Genomic DNA, 19,935 nt, shown 5'->3' on the forward strand with positions numbered 1-19,935 from the left:
TCGATATGAGGAATCTAAAAAGAAAGATGCTACAAATGAACTTGTTTACAAAACAGGAAGAGACTCACAGACTTAGAGAATGAATTTAAGGACTTGCCTTGTAACATCACGGAAACCTTCGCTGGCACAGAGTAGCTGCTGGAGACGAGAGGCCCTGGGGCAGCACCTGCCCACCTCCAGGCAGACCCCCCAGAGTCGGACACTGAAGGCTCTTGGCTGGAGGACCCGACCAGACACTGTGGAATGCCCAGGCGCTGCCCGAGGCCCTGTCCCAGCCGAGGGCGAGTCCCACTCACAGACATCCTGAAACCATCACCAACCAGGGACCCTGCTGGCGCTGAGCTGCCTCCCCCGGACTTCTCCTTGGCGAGGTCGGTACCCCTTCTCTGTTCTCCCTACTCTTACTAAGCTGTGCTGTGTGCTCATCACGTGCACTAAATCCTATGATTCCTGAACTGAATACTGGCTCCGTTCTGTGTGTCTCCACTCCCGTGACCCTTACGCAGCCTCACCGCTGGGCCTGGTGACAAAACCAGGACACACTGTCATTATGCTATGTGGTCGCATAGATTCTATTTAGAGTTATCGTGGCAGAGATGCCAAGAGCCCCCCACGCTGCCTCTTCCCTCCTTCCAGAGCAGGGAAAGTTTTACCCCGGCCAGACACACACTACCTCTCCCAGCTCCCTGACAGCAGGTGCAGCCACGTGGCAACGCTCCAGCCAATGAGATGTGACGACAAGTGATGTGTACAGTCGCTAGGTCTTGTCCTAAAAGTGAGTGTGGGTGAGGCTACCCTTTTCTAATAACATACATATATATTTTAATATAATATACATGTAATTTCTTATATATAATTTATACTTCATTATTTATTATATTTTAAAAAATATATAAACCTGTATTACCAATATTTCAAAGAGCAAGCAATGTTTACCCTGGGGAACAGAAAACTTAAGAGAGTGGTTTTAAAACCACTTTTAGGGACTTCCCTGGTGGTCCAGTGGTTAAGACTTCGCCTTCCAACGCAGGGGCTGTGGGTTCGATCCCACACCCCCTGCACTGGGGGAGCTAAGCTCCCACATGCCTTGTGGCCAAAAAACCAAAACATAAAACAGAAGCAATACTGTAACAAATTCAATAAAGACTTTAAAAATGGTCCATGTCAAAACCGAAAAATCTTTAAAAAAAATAAAATAAAACCATTTTTAAAGATTTTAGCGTATGTTCTTGTTTTCTAACCACTGAAATAAATTTCTAACCTCAACAGAGCATCACGGCATCTAAGGAAAAGTCCCCAACTGCTAACCTTGGCTGTTCCAAGGAGCTGCTATTGTCCAATAGGATGGCTGTCCCCTCACATTCCCTAGACTCCAGGTAGGAATCACTGACTCGGGGTGGGGATGAGAACACTGTCTCTAAGACTTGAAGTGCTGTCCTGGGAAATGGGGAAGACTGGTTCCTGGTGAGGCAACAGTGAAGCTTCATAAAATGTGGCCGAGATTTCCTATTGGAGGTGTTTATAGAGAGTGGATGGTTACCTACCAGGGATGCTGTCGAAGGACCTCACACCTTGCCTTTCCACCTTCACTTGGATTGCACCTTAATTTGAAAAGTGACCCCGTGGCGTATGGCCCTGGGAGACCAGGAGACAGTCTTGCTGCTTTGGAGTCAAAAACGCACCAAAGGGCTTCACTGGTTGGTTTGAAATATTTGGTCTTCTAAACTCTCGTTCATTCCTATGAAGACATACAGAAAAAAAAAAAATTCCAAAGACAAAACACACAAGAAATCAGAACATCACCATCTTCGCCAGGCCTGCTCCAACCCCCTTGACCAGCGTATCACTTGCAATCGACTCTGAAGAATCAAACGTGTAAAGACCAGGGAGCTCAGTACCCTCATGAAGTCGGTGGCTTTTAGAAAAATCATCACCTTCGAGCTGTAGATGTTTCACTGACGCCCGCCCTTGGGAAACAAGCTCATGAACTCAGCAAAGTCTGAGAATCTGTGACTGATGAGGTTTAATGTGCTGACTTGTAAAGGGTGTGAGCTCTGGACAAGAAGGTTGAACTAAAAGGCACACCTCTTTAATTACAGGATTTAAGCCAAGAAAAGTCAAAGACAGTGGGTGGGGTTTGTGACCCTGTCTCTGCCTTTAGTAGAGAAAGCCTTCTGGGTAGCTCTTGAATTTTTTTCTTTCTTAACGACCAGTTTGTTTAAGAGCCAAATAAGGGTCACGTGTTACATTCAGTTTCTATGTCTCTTCTAAGCCATGGGTTCCTCCTCCGTTTCAGTCAGGCTCACTTCCTCTTTTCCTGGAAATGTATTTGTCATTTGTTCCTGTAAGTTTTTCCACAGTCTGAATCTTGCTAATTGCATGCCACTGACGTTGTTTAAAAGCCTCCTCTGTCTCTTCTATTTTCTGTAAATTCATACATCTAGAGGCTCAATCAGATTTAGGTTCAATTTCTTTGGCGTGAATACTGTGTAAGTGGTTTTGCGTGCTTCCATCGGGAAGCACGGAATATCTGTCTGTTTCTGTGACGCTGGGATTGTTCAGAGGGCCCAGGCCCTGCCAGGCTGACTCATAACACTGTCAAGTTCTGTCCTTTTTTCACCTAATGCTTTTAACAGCCGTTGGTGATCTTTGCTTACACCCACTCTTTCACTGGAGGCTGCAGCCCTGTGATATTTCTGGATCTATGAGGCCTGCTTCGCTTCTTAGCTGGAATCTCTCTACAAAGGGAAACCATTTCATCAACCAGTGGTTACCCTCAGGTACAGTTTGTACAGGAAGGCCAGACAAGTGTTTGATTCTTTCTTTTTATTTATAAGTTGTTAGAATGATAGGTTGGTTCCTAAAAGAAAACTATGACTATTTCTTCTACTCACAAAACTTCTGAGGCCAGATGTGTGGGATTCTCTGTCCCATGAAGCAATTCTGACACTAACTACCCAAAGTTAGTGCAGACGGGCTAGAGGCACAGTCCCTCAAGACCATCCCCAACTTGAGATGCTAGTTGCAAATCCCGGGTACCTGTACTTCTGATCAACCAGCTATAAATTGGAGATCCCCACAACCCTCACCTCAGCTTGATCATTTGCTCACAGAAGTTAGGAAAGCACTTACTATCACCCATTTATTACAAAGGACACAACTCAGGAACAGCCAAAGGGACAAGATGCACAGGTACTGGGGGAGGGGTGGGGCATCCATGCCCACCACTCCCAGGACTTTGACGTGTTCACCAGCCCAGATGCTCTCCAAAACCCGTTGTTTAGGGTTTTTACGGAGGCTTCATTTCTTAGGCGTCATCGATTAAATCATTGGCCATTGTGATTAAGTCCATCTCCAGCCCCTCGCCCCTCCCCCGAGGTCAGTGGGTGGGGCTGAAAGGTCTGACCCTCTAATCAACCCAGCCTCCCCTCAGTCCCATCCTTAGGGTCTTTTCTAAGTCATCTCATTAACACAAACTCAGGTGTGGTTGAAAGAGGCCAGTTACAAATAAGCAAAGAGGCCTCATTTTACCCGATCGCTCAAGAAATTCCAAGCGTTTCAGGAGCTCTGTGCCAGGACGCCCGTGTAGACACCACACACATATTTCTTATTATGTCACAGTTCCCTGGCGTCCTCTGTGGGTGACTCACGGTTCCTTCTTTTCTTTTCTTCTTTTTTTTTTGTCATTATGAAATCTATCTACATAAAAGATAAACATAAGAAAGGCTCAGCAAAATGATTTATTACATTCATTTTCCAATTTTTTACGTTGTAAAAGGAAATCGATTCCACATCCTACCGTATAACATATTTAAGCTACTACGGTGTCTTAAGCTGTTCCAGATGCTCTACCGAAGTACCACAGACTGTCATTCTGTAAACAAAATTTATTTCTCATAATTCTGGAGGCTGGGAAGTCCAAGGTCAACACCGTGCCAGCAATTCGGTGACTGGCGAGGGTCCAGTTCCTCATTCATAGACGGTGCCTTCTCACCGTGTCCTCAGGCGATGGAAGGGGCGAGGAAGCTCTGTGGGGTCTCTTTTATGAGAACACTAATCCCACTCATGAGGGCTCCACCTTTATGACCTAAGCATCTCCTCAAAGTCTCACCTCCTAAGACTATCATGTTGGGAGTTAAGATTTCAACAGATCAATTTTGGGACGACACAGACATTCAGATTATAGCATATGTTTTTTTTTTAAAGTAATTGCAAGGTAAACTAAATACTGATATTTTTACTCACAAGATGAAAATTATAATTATAGACATACCAATTGATATTTGGCTATTTACAGAAAGCAAGTGAGGTAAAGTTGCAGCAGCCATATTCATAGGGAAATCTTATTTGATTTAGGAAATGTAGCATCTTCACGTTTCTCAAAGTTGAATCCTAATCCAGAAATATTTGTAATGCTTTTTAGGAATAATCCAAGTGGCACACTTGGATTAGGTAATCCTATTACCTATTAGGTAAATCTATTACCTTTCAGAGAAACAAGCTAACCAAGCTTGTGGTACAAGCTTTTGTAATGACCCACTCTTATAAAAAGGAGATACTGGGACTTCCCTAGTGGTGCAGTGGATAAGAATCTGCCTGCCAATGCAAGGGACACGGGTTCAATCTCTGCTCCGGGAAGACCCCACAGGCCGCGGAGCAACTAAGCCCGTGTGCCACACTACTGAGCCTGCGCTCTAGAGCCCGCGAGCCACAACTACTGAGCCCTCGTGCCACAACTACTGAAGCCCACATGCCTAGAGCCCGTGCTCCGCAACAAGAGAAGCCACCACAGTGAGAAGCCCCAATGAGGCAATGAAGAGTAGCCCCCGCTCGCCACAACTAGAGAAAGCCCGTGCACAGCAACGAAGACCCAACGCAGCCAAAAATAAATAAATAAATAAAATTTTAAAAATAAATAAAAAGGAGATACTCTAGGTGTAGGAACGAGAATGTTTAAGGTGGAGAATATTAGGGGCCAGGAACTCCCTTTGGTTGTTATCTTACCCAATGAGAATCTGCAAACAGCTCCTGTTAGCAGCTCTCTCTACTCTGAGAGCCACCAATTACCTTAAACTGGAAAATAAATTCTTATCGTTTAGTTGGTAACTTGGTAGATTATTACATCCTTGTAAATCATTCAAATATTTTTGATGTGCCAAGGCCTACAAAGGTGTTGGTGACAAAAAGGGGAAAATTCAGGGTCTCTACCCTCAAGGAATTACAGCAGGTGAGGCAGACAGGAGACAGGCAATCTTAGCAAAGGGCTCTGATAAAGCCTCAGTGTGATTCCTTTTCCTTCAAAATAAGTATTACATAATAATCCTGAGTGGAAGCGTGTATCTTGTACTTGACAGCATTTCTCCGACGCGCCACCCTCTGGTCTTTTGCTTAATAAGCGAAGTCTCCAAGGGGTACACACACAACTGCATCCTCCGCTCTTTGACACAAATCTGGGCTGTTACGTAGCAAACACTTCTGACAGCGGGTTCTAGCCCAGCTGCGGGTCTGCCTGCATCGCCATATAAGGGCTTTCCCTTTTCCACCTTAGAATTCAGGGGCAGGTCACGACTGCAAAGATGTAAACGTTTACATAAATGGTCACTGAAAAACCAGCGTTGGTTTCTAAGCTTTTTTCCCTTTTTTTTTAAGCTCCAGACCAAGTATTTAAATGAAATCACCCCTTGGTAGAAAACTGAAGGCTGCTACCCACACTCCCAATTTCCAGGCGCCTCTGCAGAACTCCGGCTGTTTCTCAGAACACTGACTTCAAGGATAAAAATTCAAAAACATAAGCAAAAACCTTCAACTTGAAATTTCTTGCAAAGGCTTATGTTTATGCTCTTTAAGAACATATATCTTCTTGCTTCACATAATAATAATAATTTCTATTTTATACTGCTTTTAACTTTCGGAAGTGTTTTTCTATGAATTATAGCAGATTTTGTGGTCTGGTCCCCCCTTTTTAATGTAGTTATTTCTAATTTCATGGCCTATGTCTAAGAAGAAAATTTGATATTATTACCTATTCATGGATTTTTCTCACTGTTTAAGCAATGTAGCCTTTTGACTAAGTAGATCTCTTTTAAGCAAGTATGACTTGAAAGTTATTTTCCTTAAGCCCAGTTATCATCTGATACTGATTGATCCACCCACCTGCAAAAAAGAATTAATCAACATATTAACATATGCTATAATAAAGAGAAAATCTCCAATTCTTTAAAATACTTTTATATAATCTTTCAGACTATTTATAATCTATTTTAACACAGTCATTTTAATTCCCACAGTATATTATTATACTGTCAAATTGAAATTTAAGATTTTTTTTTTTTTTTTGCAAAACACTGTTGCTTGTATTTATCACTGTGAAAGGATTACCACCAAATGCTAACCCGTCATGGGGTAAGGGAAGGATGTGCTAAAGTGGATTAAAGTATTAAACCCAATTTGTGAAACCACACTGAATATATTACCATTGCAAATTAAGATTTTTAAAGTGCAGAGGTTCTTGGGATGCAGCAAACAATGAAAAGTCAAAAATGGAAAGGCATGCAGCCTGGAATGAATCACCACACAAGACGAGAAAAGTAGAAACACCCACCAGATATCATTATTTGATGGAAAAAAAAAACAGAAACGTTCCTCTATTCTGCAGTAGAGGACAGTTAGAAGATGTAGGAATGGCTTGGGAGAATGGAGCAGTTTGCTTCTGAAGACAGTGATTTAACTTAAGAACGGTCTTGGGGCTTCCCTGGTGGCGCAGTGGCTGAGAGTCTGCCTGCCGATGCAGGGGGCACGGGTTCGTGTCCCGGTCCGGGAAGATCCCACATGCCGCGGAGCGGCTGGGCCCCGTGAGCCATGGCCGCTGAGCCTGCGAGTCCAGAGCCTGTGCTCCGCAGCGGGAGAGGCCACAACAGTGAGAGGCCCGCGTACCGCAAAAAAAAAAAAAAAAAAAAAGAGAATGGTCTTAAACCCAAGAACTTCTATACTTAATTCTAAGAAGTTACCTTGCTGAGACAACAAACCATTGAAACGAATAACTTTCTTTTTTCTTACGACTAGAAACGCTTGTTCACTGCAGGGGATACAGATGAACAAAAAGATAAAAACCAGCATAAGCTCACCTTCCAGGAAGAGCTATTAACACTTTAGAAAGCTTTCTTGAGATTCACGTACCGTACAATTCACCCATCTTAAGTGTATAGTTAAATATTTTAAAATATGTGTACTGGGTTGTACAACCATCACCACAGTATAATTTTAGAACATTCCATCACCCCAAAAAGAAACCCATTAGCCATCACTTCCCATTTTTCCCTACCACACAGCGGCCCTACTCAGCCCTAGACAACCACTGATCTGCTTCCTGTCTCTGTAAATTTGCTTATTCTGGACCTTTAATATAAGTGGAATCACAATATGTGGTCTTTTGTGACTGACCTCTTTCACTTCGCTTAATGTTTCCAAGATTCATGCAAATTGTAGCATGTATCGGTACTTAATTTTTTATTGCTGAATAATATTCCAATGTATGGATATGCCGCTTTTTAAAAATCCATTTATGACGCACATTGGATTGTTTCCAGGTTCTGATGGTCGGGAATAATGCTGCTATGAATATTCCTGTACAAGTTTTTGTTTGAACACCTCTTTTTGAGTCTCTTGGAGTGTAGGAGTAGAATTTCTGGGTTACACATGGTGACTCTATGCTTAACATTTTGAGCAACTGCTAGACTGCTTTCCAGAATGGTTGTGTACCACTTTACACTCCCATCACCAATGTAAGAAGGTTCCAGTTTCTCCATATAACACTTTTTATTGTCTGTCATTTTTCTCTTTTAAATAGCAATCCTAGTTGGTGTGAAGTGGTATCTCCTTGTGGTTTTGATTTGTATTTCCCTAATAAATAATGGTGTTGAGAGTTTTTTTCTTATGTTTATTGGCTATTTGTATATCTTCTATGGAGAAATGTCTATTCAAACTGTTTGCCCTTTTAAAAATTGGGTTACTTTTCTTTTTATTGTTGGGCTGTCAGACCTCTTTATATACTCTGGATATAAGCCTCTTATCAGATATATGAATTACAAATCATTTCTCCCAATCTGTGAGCTGTCTTTTCACTTTCTTGATATCATTTCTAGCACAAAAGTTTTAAACTGATCTATTTTTTTCTTTTGTCCCTTGTGCTTTTGGTGTCATATCTAAGGTTTTGCCTAACCCAAGGTCATGAAGATCACTCCTATGTTTTCTCCTAGGAGTTTTAACATCTTAGCTCTTACATTTGAGTCTGTCCATTTTGAGTGAATTTTTGTGTATAGTGTGAGGCAGGGACCCACCTTCATTTTTTGCATGTGGATATCTGGTCCCACCACCATTTACTGAAAAGACTATTCTTTCCCCTACTGAATTTTCTTGGCACCCTTATTGAAAAACAGTTGACCATAAATGTAAGGATTTATTTCTGGACTTTCAATTTTATTCCACTGATCTAAATGTCTACTATTAATATTTGCCACAACTCCTCCCTCTTTTTTTCTGGGTATTTATTAATATTTTTCAAAATAACTGGATCATACTAAATACAGTTTTTAACCTTTTTTTTTAAAAGAAATCACTAACATCCTCTCATGTCATTAAATATTCAACATAAGTTTTAATGGCTGCCTTTTATTCCATTGTACAGATATACAATATTAATTTAATTCCCTTTTGGTGAATATTTAGGCTGTTACCACAACAACATTATCATCAAATGACGTAAAAAAAAATACACCCAAAATATACCTTATGTGTCTCAGTAATTAGTTTATAAGGAAAAAACCTAGAGTGGGAATTGCTATGTAAGAATATTTTTAAGTCCTTGATACATATAAGAGCTTAAGCGTCCCTCATTGAAATCTTGACTAATTCTAAATTCACATTTTATCATAGACTTACACAAAGAGGGACATCTCAAAACTAATAGTTTTTGATAGCTTGACTTAAAGTCAAATAACCAACTCTTCCCCCTGTCTTAAATATCTCAGTTTAATGTTATTTTCTTCTCCTATATGAAGTACTGATTTGTTTTGCTGCACTAGGTAAACTGTCACTGAAAGTGAACATTTCAAATGAAGCAACTGAACGAAACCACCAAGATTTGTGGCAGGTGTGCTGAAGTTAACCCCACAGTACAGAATCTAAGTTGGATACGATGGGAAAGGAAGACATAAGATGGCATACATGTTGGGAGAAAATAGAGAAATTAATAGACTAGTGGTCCCAGTGTGGTTGAAAAATGATCACGGCAGGAAAAGTAGGGCAGGGAAAACTGGGAGGAAGGAAGATTATTGCCAGATAAGAGAATATCTGAATTGCCGCTCTCAATATGTCCACTGCTGAGAAATTTAGAGTTGCCTTGGAAAAACTTAAGATCTCTTGAGGGGACTTAGCTGGTGGTCCAGTGGTTAAGAACCTGCCTGCCAATGCAGGGGACGCGGGTTTGATCTCTGGTCCGGGAAGATCTGACATGCCGCGGAGCCACCAAGCCTGTGCGCCACAACTACTGAGCCCACATGCCGCAAGTACTTAAGTCTGTGCGCCCTAGAGCCCATGTGCCACAACTACTGAGCCTGCGTGCTGAAACTACTGAAGCTTGTGCGCCTAGAGTCCATGCTCCGCAACAAGAGAAGCCACAATGAGAAGCCCGCGCACCGCGACGAAGAGTAGGCCCTGCTCGCTGCAACTAGAGAAAGCCCGCGCGCAGCAATGAAGACTCAACACAGCCAAAAAAATAAATAAATATTTAAAAAAGAAAAAAAAAGATCTCTTGAGAATATAATGTCCCAGAAACAGGCCTAATCTTGAAAGGGACAGTCCACGCAGCATCTTTCCCTGTGGAAAATGGACGCACACTGGCAGATTTCTAAGTGTTCCAACGGGCACGGCTCTTGTATGACGTCTTCAGAGTATACCAGCTTTGCAGTGTTTAATCTAATGAAAACTGTATGTACCTCCCTTCGCTAAGGTCTACGTATGCAGACTTTATAGTGTAGGGGACCAAAATTTCCACCCCAAAATGTCTCTTTGGGACATGGATTATTTTGAGCTGAAAACAATCAAGGCCAAAAGATGCAGGGAGAAACTCTGACCTTCCCCCAGCTGCCTAAAAGAATTTCGATAGAGGGCCTGTTCCCGAAATAGAGCTATCGCCAGAGATCTCTGCAAAGAATACGGGCCGGGTCGGCAGGGCCTGGAGACCAGAGTCCACTCTGTCCCATTGTGTCTGCTGGCTCAGCAAACTCGCTCACCAAGCATTTGCTTTTCCATCTCCATGTAAATGGCCTTCCTCCCCTTTGAGGTCCCAAACCACTACCCGCAACTTCCTCTTTTGTCTTTAGTTGAAGATGGTATTTAAGGTGAGGGTTTTGGCCGTTTGGGGGAGTTACTCAGTTTTTGTGGATCTCTCCCATGAAGACATGTTATGAAACTTTGCGTGATTTTCTCCTGTTAACGTTTCATGTCAATTTAATTCTTAGACCATCCAGAAGAACCTAGAAGGGTAGAGGGAAATCTCTTCCTCCCTGACAATCGCTCAGTACCAGTCTACTTTTTCTAACCATCCAATGACTTTGTAAGTTCGAGGGGTTTTTTTAAGATTTTTTTTTTTTTGATGTGGACCATTTTTAAAGTCTTTATTGAATTTGTTACACTATTGCTTCTGTTTTATGTTTTGGTTTTTTGGCCGCTGGGCATGTGGGATCTTAGCTCCCTGACCAGGGATAGAACCCGCACCCCCTGCATTGGAAGGCGAAGTCTTAACCACTGGACCGCCAGGGAAGTCCCATAAGTTCAAGTTTTAGGATGAAGTTTTAGATTTGTAACACACACCTAGTTTTAACTAGACACCTCCTAATTTGGCATCCCAGAAGCCTCACTGCCAAGAACTATGTAGTTCTGTGAATACATCTGTGCCAGGAGTTTGGGCAGAAGGAATAATATGATTACCAAGATCATTAACTCTATGATGTGTTCAAGATTAGTAGGAAGACGTTTCTAAAATTATTAACAATAAAATATTTATCACACTATTGTATTAAATTCATCTCTATAAAAGCTTTAATCTTCCTGCTCTGCTCTGTGGTTAGAATAAAGCAACTCGAGTGTCAACCATGGTTCCTTTCTTTCACCCGCCACATCCAGTCAACCAGGGAGAGCTAGTAACCCTACTTCTTATGCATCTCTTGATTCCGTCCACTCCTCTGTATCCCCATGGCCTCTACCTGCGTTCAGGCCACCGTCTGCTCCAGCCTGAATTATTACCTCAGCTTCCTCCCTCAGTTTTACGCCCAACAATCTTTTCTCCACAGTGCAGCATGAATGAGAAATAAACCACTGTTGTTGCTGTGTGCCACTGAGACTGGGGGTCACTTGTTACTGCAGCATAACCTGGCCTAAGCAGATGACCCCTAACTTCTTTCAGTTCCTTGCATGTGCCGTACTCTCACTTTGGGCCTTTCCCTCCTCCTCTTTTTCCTGTGTCAATTGTCCCAATTTATCTTTGGCCTTTCAGATCTCAGCTTAGGTGTCATTTCCTCTGGAAGGCCTTCTCTTTTCCCCCACGTCTGGTTTGTGTTCCCATCCTACACACTCCTCCGACATTCTGTACGTCCCCTGTCACAGCACTTACTGTGTAATTATCGCCCCACCTCTACTGTAAGACAGAGACTACGTCTTTCTTGTTCATCATTGTATTCCTACGCTCGCCATGTGGTAGATGCCAGAAATCCCTTGAATGAGTAAATCAATTTTTAGAACTTGAAGATTTTGTCATAGTGTTTATCGGGAAAAGTCACCGACGGCAGAAAGTAGTTGAGTCCAAGTTGTGGTCTGATTCATTGTGATGATACAAGTGAAAAAAGTATCCATGGCAGCCAAATGCTATCAACCTGTGCTTTCCTGTCTTCCCCTCGACGTAAGTTATACGGGTTTCCAAGCCTCCCATACTAAAGGAATAAGGAGTAATATATATATTTATAACTGAATCACTTTGCTGTACACCTGAAACTAACACAACATTGTAAATCAACTATACCCCAATTAAAAAAAAAAAAGGAGTAGCTATAAACGAATAGGTGTGAGACTGAAGGTCCCCGGAATCAAAGAACGATAGGCATTATTATTTCTGTACATGTCTGAACAGCGCATGAGGATAACGTACAGGTCAGCTCACATTCTTGCAGCATTTCCGGTTCTAAGACACAGCCTAAGGCAAACTCTTAGCATGGTTATGCAGGATGTACGCATTCCACAACTCTTGTCTAACTGAGTCACCCTGGATAGTTTCCTGTCCCTCCCTGCCATAAAGCATAATGCACAAGAACAATGCATTCATCGTGCCATCTGTGATCCCCACGTGAACTACCATGGGTAAGGCTTCCCGTGGTCCCACAATTAAAAGACCATCTGAAAACCATGTCGGTGAAGACGTTTTGTGCAGAAAGCAGGAGTCGCAGCTTAGGTTAACTAGACTGTGCTCTGGTGAGACCTAAGAGGAAATCTGACTCTGAGCTCGTTACTAAAGAGCATACGGTGGGGTAGAGCCACATGTGAGGCCTGAGTGGTTCTGAGGTTGACTTATTAACACCAAAAGATGAAGGGCTTGATGTTTAATAGTAGGCTTCATGCAGCATGCCTAACTCACGTGCAGAAATGAGTTTAACTCACTAGGCTATATATTAAGAATGAAACACCCCACACGTAAAAATTGCCTAGTTTTTGAAAAAGAAAGAACAGAAGAAAAAGACTGACTAGTTTTCTTAAAGTCATAGTAAGAAGAGGCATGTATACAACAAGGGTCCAAATCTTCTATGAGAAAACTGATGAGCGTCAGGCAGGGCAGGGTTATGCAACACGTATTAGCTTGAACTAGTTCTGAGGTTTCCAAAGGACTAGAAAGTGCTGGGAATGCTAGAAACGACGGTTAGAACCAGGTCCCTTGATTGAAAGTTAAGGGGACATGGTTTTAGGCCCAACGTAAAGAAGCACTTGTGGGGGCTTCCCTGGTGGCGCAGTGGTTGACAGTCCGCCTGCCGATGCAGGGGACGCGGGTTCGTGCCCCGGTCTGGGAAGATCCCACATGCCGCGGAGCGGCTGGGCCCGTGAGCCATGGCCGCTGAGCCTGCGCGTCCAGAGCCTGTGCTCCGCAACAGGAGAGGCCACAACAGTGAGAGGCCCGCGTACCGCAAAAAAAAAAAAAAAGAAACACTTGTGAATGTTACCTGTTTCTTCATTAGTGCAATTTGGATAAAATACCTACTTTATAAGATTGTACTGAGAATTAAACATGATAATGTTTGTAAAATGCTTTGCACAATGCTGGCTAATTAAATGGTAATTATAATTAAGCAGAGATCTCCAATGAAGAACTGGGCTTCCCTGTAAGGTAAGAAGTTCACTGCCTCTAAAAGTACTTAATAAGTCAACTGGTCACGTGCGGTAACACAACTCCTCCTGTTTGGGTACGGAGAGTGGCAGGGGCTATGATTGGACTCTGGTAAATGTATTCAAATCTAAGATTCTAAGACATATTGATGCTTACATTTCTTTGTACACACTGATTCTAAAATAAAATGGCCCCCAAATACACAAAACTAAAATTGCTGGAACTACAGGGATAAATGGACAGATCCACCATTTTAATAAGAGATTGACTGACCTATTTTATCTATTCATGGGTGATAGATAGGCATATTGATAGGCAAATCTGAACATGAGCGTTAGTAAAGGTGTAAAACGTCTGAACTACCAAGCTTGCTTTATTTGATACACATCCCTGCACCTATCTACCTGCTGGTGAAATCAACATTCTTCTTTGGTTTAGACTATTTCTAAAAATCGACCATGGACCAGCTCATACAGCAAGCCTCCAGGATCTTTGATTCTCTGGCCACAATGCAACAAATATATATGAACAAAACATAAATACATTTTGAATTAAAAAGTCCTGGGCTTCCCTGGTGGCGCAGTGGTTGAGAGTCCGCCTGCTAATGCAGGGAACACGGGTTCAAGCCCTGGTCTGGGGGGATCCCACATGCCGCGGAGCGACTAGGCCCGTGAGCCACAGCTGCTGAGCCTGCGCGTCCGGAGCCTGTGCTCCGCAACAAGAGAGGCCACGACAGTGAGAGGTCCGTGCACCGCGATGAAGAGTGGCCCCCGCTTGCCACAACTAGAGAAGGCCCTTGCACAGAAACGAAGACATAACACAGCCAAAAATAAAAATAAATAAATTAAAAGTCCTTAAATAACTCATGGTTTAAAGAAGAAATAACAATGGACATTTTAATATACGAGAACTGAATAAAAATACTATGTATCAAAACTTGTGGGATGCAGAAAAAGCAGTATTTGAGGAAAACTTATAGCCTTAGATGCTTATATTAGAAAAATAGAAAGATTAAAGGTGAATATGCTAAACTCATTAACTGAAAAATAGAATAATCTGAAGACAGTAGTAGAGAGAGAAAAAACATAAAGCAGTGAAACGGAAAACAAACTTGCAATAAAGAGGATCAACAAGGTCAAAAGTTGATTCTTGGGAAACGTACAATGAGACAAACTTTTGGTGAGATGGATTAAGAAAAAAAATGAGAGAAAGATCAAGTCAGTATTAATGAAAAAGAGACATAATATTATATATAAAATACATTTTAAAAAGATAAAATGAAGAACTTTCTGAAAGTAAATATGGAACAGTTGAAAAGAACATTAAAACACATATAACTTAGCAACACTGACCCAAGAATTCCTTAAGAAAGGCTGAATAGTTCTATGACTGTGAAAAACAATAAATCTAAAGGTAAGAATCTTTCTACCCACACAAAAAAAACTCGACACCCAGATAATTTATAGGGAGCTCTGCCAAACTTTCAGCAGACAGGTCATTTCAATATTATATAATTTATTCCACAGAATAATGGAGGAACAAAAAGAAATATTCCCCAATTCATTCTTTGATGCCTGTAAAACCATGGATAGCGTGAGAAAGGAAAATTACAGATCAATTTTACTTAGAAACATAAACTTAAAAATCCTAAACAAAATGTTAACATAAAATATCAGATATATAAAATATATTATGGACAAATTAGGCTTATTTCAGGAATGCAAAGGTGTTTAACATTCGAAAAACCTTTAAATTATAAATATAATTCTTCATATTGCTAGATAAGGGGGAAATGCTTTTGCTGATCTCAACAGATTAAAAAAGAGAGGAAAAAAGCATTTGATATAATCCAGTACTCTTTCATGGTGAAACTTTTAGCAAATTCACAATGAAACAGAACTTCCTTAACTCAATAAAGGGTACTTGAAAAACCTGCAACACACGTCATTCCTAATGAGGAAATGTGTGAATTAAAGTATTTTAAAACCAGGAACTACACAAGAATGTCTGCTATCATCACATGTGTTCAACCCCGTGCTGGAGATGGTAGCCAGCATGATAAGGTAAGAGAAAGAAAAGGAAAGGAAAAACAAAACTGTCATTACTTAAGATGTGACCCTCTAAATAGAAAACTAAAAATAATCTACATATTATTGGAAATATGAAGAGCATTTAGCAAGGTGGCTAAAATATCAATATGTGAAAATCAATTTCATTTTTATAAACCAGCAAATAATTCAAAAACATAAGTTTAAGGACTTCCCTCGTGGCGCAGTGATTGAGAATCCGCCTGCCAATGCAGGGGACAGGGGTTTGATCCCTGGTCCGGGAAGATCTCACATGCTGCAGAGCAACTAAGCCCATGCGCCACAACTACTGAGCCTGCACTCTAGGGACTTCATGCCACAACTACTGAGTCCATGTGCCACTACTACTGAACCCCGCATGCCTAGAGCCCATGCTCTGCAACGAGAAGCCACTGCAATGAGAACTAAGAGTAGCCTCCACTCGTCACAACTAGAGAAAGCCCACACGCAGCAACAAAGACCCAACGCAGCCAAAAAAATAAATAAATAAAAAGTCACCAAAAAATCTTATTAAAAACAAAAACATAAGTTTAAGACACATTTATGATAACAACATAAACTGTAATGAATCTAGAATAAATCTGACCAAAGATGAGCAAGTATCTCTAGAGAAAATTAGAAATTCTATAGAAATCGTTAAAGAAAACCTAAATAACTAGAGATATATAGCAAAATCTTACTATAGGAATTTCAATTCTCCCCCCAAATTGACCTACAGAATTAATGCATTTCCAATCATAATCACATCAGGACTTTTTTGTGGAAATTGACAAGTGGATCCTAAAATGTATGTGCACGAAAAAAGGGCCAAGAATAGCCAAGCCAATCCTGAAGCAAACCTGCTCAACCAGACAGCAAAATGTATAAAGCTATAGTAATTCAGGCAGAAGGGTACTGGCACAGGGACAGAAAACTAGGAAGAGAATAGTGAGTCCAGAAACAGACGTTCACACTTTGGAGCCTTGATATATGACCAGAGATGGTAACCGCAGGTCACTGGAGAAAGGATTCTAGTCAATATAGGGTGTTTGGACAGTTGGCTGGCTATCTGGAAAACAGGAAAGGAAAGGAAATGGATCCCTACTTCACACCAGACAAAACCCAATTCCCTATGGATTAATGATTTAAATGTAGAAGGCAAAACTTTAAAAATTTCCCCCCAATTCGAAGAAATACCTTTCAGATAGCAGGGTGGACAAGGATATTTTTTTCTATTTGATAGACTTTATTTTCTAGAGCACCTTTAGGTTCACAGCAAAACTGAGAAGGTACAGAGATGCCCCGTCTACCTGCTGCCCCTACACAGGCCCAGCCCTGCCATTATCAACGCACCCCCCCCACCAGATGGCACGTTTGCTTCAACGAACCTACAGACATGCATCACCATCACCCAGAGTCCATGGTTCACATTAGGGTTCACTCCACTTGTTGTACATTCCACAGGTTTGGACAAAGGTATAATGACATGTGTACCCCATGACAGTGTCACACAGAATAGTTTCACTGCCCTAAATATTCCCTGCGCTTTGCCCATTCATCCCTCCCTCCCCTCAACCCCTGGCAAGACCAGGATTTTTTTAAGACATCAAAGTTTGCTAATTACAAAGGAAAGGCTAGACATATTTAACTACGCTAAACTTAATATTTATCTAAAGATAGTATAGAAATAAAGAAAGTGAAAAGATCTTGGACTGGACCCTGGCCTGGGGGTGCGGGGGATTGCTCTAAATCATTGGTCCCCAACCTTTTTGGCACCAGGGACCGGTTTCGTGCAAGACAATTTTTCCACGTACAGGGGTTGGAGGAGGGTAGTGGAGAGATATGGTTCAGGCGGTAATGTCAGCCATGGAGAGCGCAGATGCTGCTTCGCTCGCTCACCCACCGCTCACCTCCTTCTGTGTGGCCCGGGGGTTGGGGACCCCTGGTCTAAATGACATTATTGGAACAACTGATGGAATTTCAATGTGGACTGTATATTAGACGTATCATATCAGCGCTAAATTACCTACATTTGAAAATTGTTCTGTGCCAACATAAGGAAACATCATTGTTTTCAGAGGTGCATGCTGCAACTTACTCTCAAATGGTTCAGCAAAAATAATTTATATCTTGTCTCTCTTACACACAAATACAGCAAACTGTGAATCTATGTGAAGGGTATACAGGAGTTCATTGTATTAGTCCTAAAACTCTTCTGTAAGTTTGATATATTTTTTTCAAAATAAGAAGTCAAAATTTTAAAAAATATTTGAAAACACACGCTATAAACAGGGAGAAAATATTTGCAACGCATACAATTGACAGAAGATTGGTATCCGCTTAGAAGAGGAAAAGAAACATGAATGAACAATCAGCACGTGAAAAAATGTTCGACATTATCAGTAATTAGAGAATGCAAATTAAGACCATAATCTTGTACCAATTTACTCTCAGTAGACTAGCAAAAATTAAGAAGTTTGACCAAAACAATGATTGGAAAGAATGTGGAATAACAGGAAAGGGCTGATCCGTGCTGGTGGCAGTATAGATTGGTACCAGCACTTTGAAAACATTTTGGCAACATCGTGTAAAGCTGTATACCCCATCCCTCTGATCCAGTCCTGTTACTCCTGGGTTCAACTGAGACGAGTGCAAGAGGTGTGCACAGGAAGGCCCTTGCCAGCCTTGTGAGTATCACCCAGGCAGGCTCAGGTTTTGTCAGGCATGAGCTTATGTAATTGGAGAAAAATCACAACAAATTGCAAATGTGACAAAACCCAGGAAAGCACCATACTAATTTTAAAATTAACTGTCTCACACACCTCTCTACCCTTTTCCTTCATTCTTTTGGCTGCATAGGCTTAATCCCCTCTTTATATGACAATGATTTCCATAACATCACTTTCCATAGAGAAAATGAGAAGATTGCCCTTCTTCTAACATAGTTTACTGAACATTTTTTATTATTGATATTTGGGATGTAGAAAACATGTGTCTTCACATCCAGACAGACTCACTGTAGTTCTGTTATAGGGTTATGACCTACAAACTCAGAGAATCTGACAAATTTTACTTTGTGTGATTCTCATCATTAAAGAAAACATGTAAAGTGCATTTATAAACACAGAAGCATGAGTACGTTCCTGACAGGAGAGAACTTCCAGGTCAGAACTGGATCCTCCACTTACAATTTTACACATCTGAGTTTTTTCAGATTAGCTTCCAGCTCCCTACATTTCAAACTAGGTTTCTGCCCCAACACACACATAGGTCAGGTGCTGGATGTTGTGGGACATTCCTATTCTGATATGACCATCTGTTCATGCACCTTCCTACCCTGGGGCGAAAAGCAAACGCCTGACATTAAAGACTGCAAACCTCACACATCCTCTCCACTGAACTCAAACGCATTCCTGATGCAACCCACCTTGGCTCAACCCCAAATGCCTGCAGCCGTGTATCACCCAAGCTGAAAAGGGCTGAAGGAGGGGGCGCAGGAACGTAAAGAGAAACTGGCCCTCTTCCATCGCGGTTTAAATGTCTTCCTTCTGTAGATTTTACAAACATATGACCATGGGAACACACTGCCAAGGCTCCTCTTTCGGGTCAATGGGAGAGACCCATGGGAGGGGCCCTGAAACTCCAATTTCATTAGCTTCACGGTCGGTTTGCCTCCAACAATAACAAAATACTGGAGACAAGTGTCCACAGAAAAATGGATAAACAACTGGACATAAACGACTTCACAGAAACGCAATGTTACAGCAGTGAAAATAAATGTTCTACAGCTTGCTTACACTTAACAGCTTGGGTGAATCAAAGAAACGTTCAACGATAAAAGCAAATCCCACAAGACTGTGTATCATTTGTATAAAGCTCAAAAAGAGAAAAGTCAAACAATATATCCTTTGGGAATGCCTCCACCTATAATCAAACGACTAAGAATGTCAAGGAGAGACAAAGTTCAGGACAGGGGTGGTCGAGGAAAGAAGCAAGGGGTAGAACCCGGGAAGCGCCCGTATATATGCTCCACGTGGATAATGTGGAGTCACAGGCTTCCGTTTTCTCAGTGTGCTTTAAAACTTACATATTTGCTCAACATGTGATTTCGTGTGCATCCAGTATTAGCCTGAAAGCGCTGGAAGTCCTGGAGCCCCGCGTCCCTCCTTCCGGTCCCGCGCTTTCCCCGTCACTTCACTGCCAGCGGCTCGGGGACCAGCTCCAGCGAAGTGCGACCCCCGGGACCCACCCGGCACGTGACTGTGTGACTATCCCCGCAGTCGGGTGGGGCGGGTGGAAAGGTCCAGAGTATCTCACGTGCACACTAAACCTGCTCCGTTAATTCCAGTTATTCGCCGGCTAGAAGCAGATCAGGGTTCGAGGCCCACGGGGCCCCACCCACTGCCCGTAACACTCCCCCGCCCCCGCCTCCAAGCTTGCCGACCC

At 41.9% G+C, this 19,935-nt stretch overlaps 1 long non-coding RNA gene across 1 annotated transcript; it reads right to left on the bottom strand.

Annotated features, from left to right (window-relative positions):
• Positions 1–1,224: 1,224 nt before the first annotated feature.
• Positions 1,225–19,877, bottom strand: LOC307194787. The gene is made up of 4 exons (XR_013830626.1): positions 19,577–19,877; positions 6,023–6,153; positions 3,532–3,699; positions 1,225–1,738 (listed from the first exon to the last, which is right to left on the bottom strand). It is a non-coding gene; the product is annotated as an uncharacterized lncRNA (long non-coding RNA).
• Positions 19,878–19,935: the final 58 nt, after the last annotated feature.

Source organism: Stenella coeruleoalba, assembly GCF_951394435.1.
Source record: "Stenella coeruleoalba genome assembly, chromosome: 1".
NCBI lineage: Eukaryota > Metazoa > Chordata > Mammalia > Artiodactyla > Delphinidae > Stenella > Stenella coeruleoalba.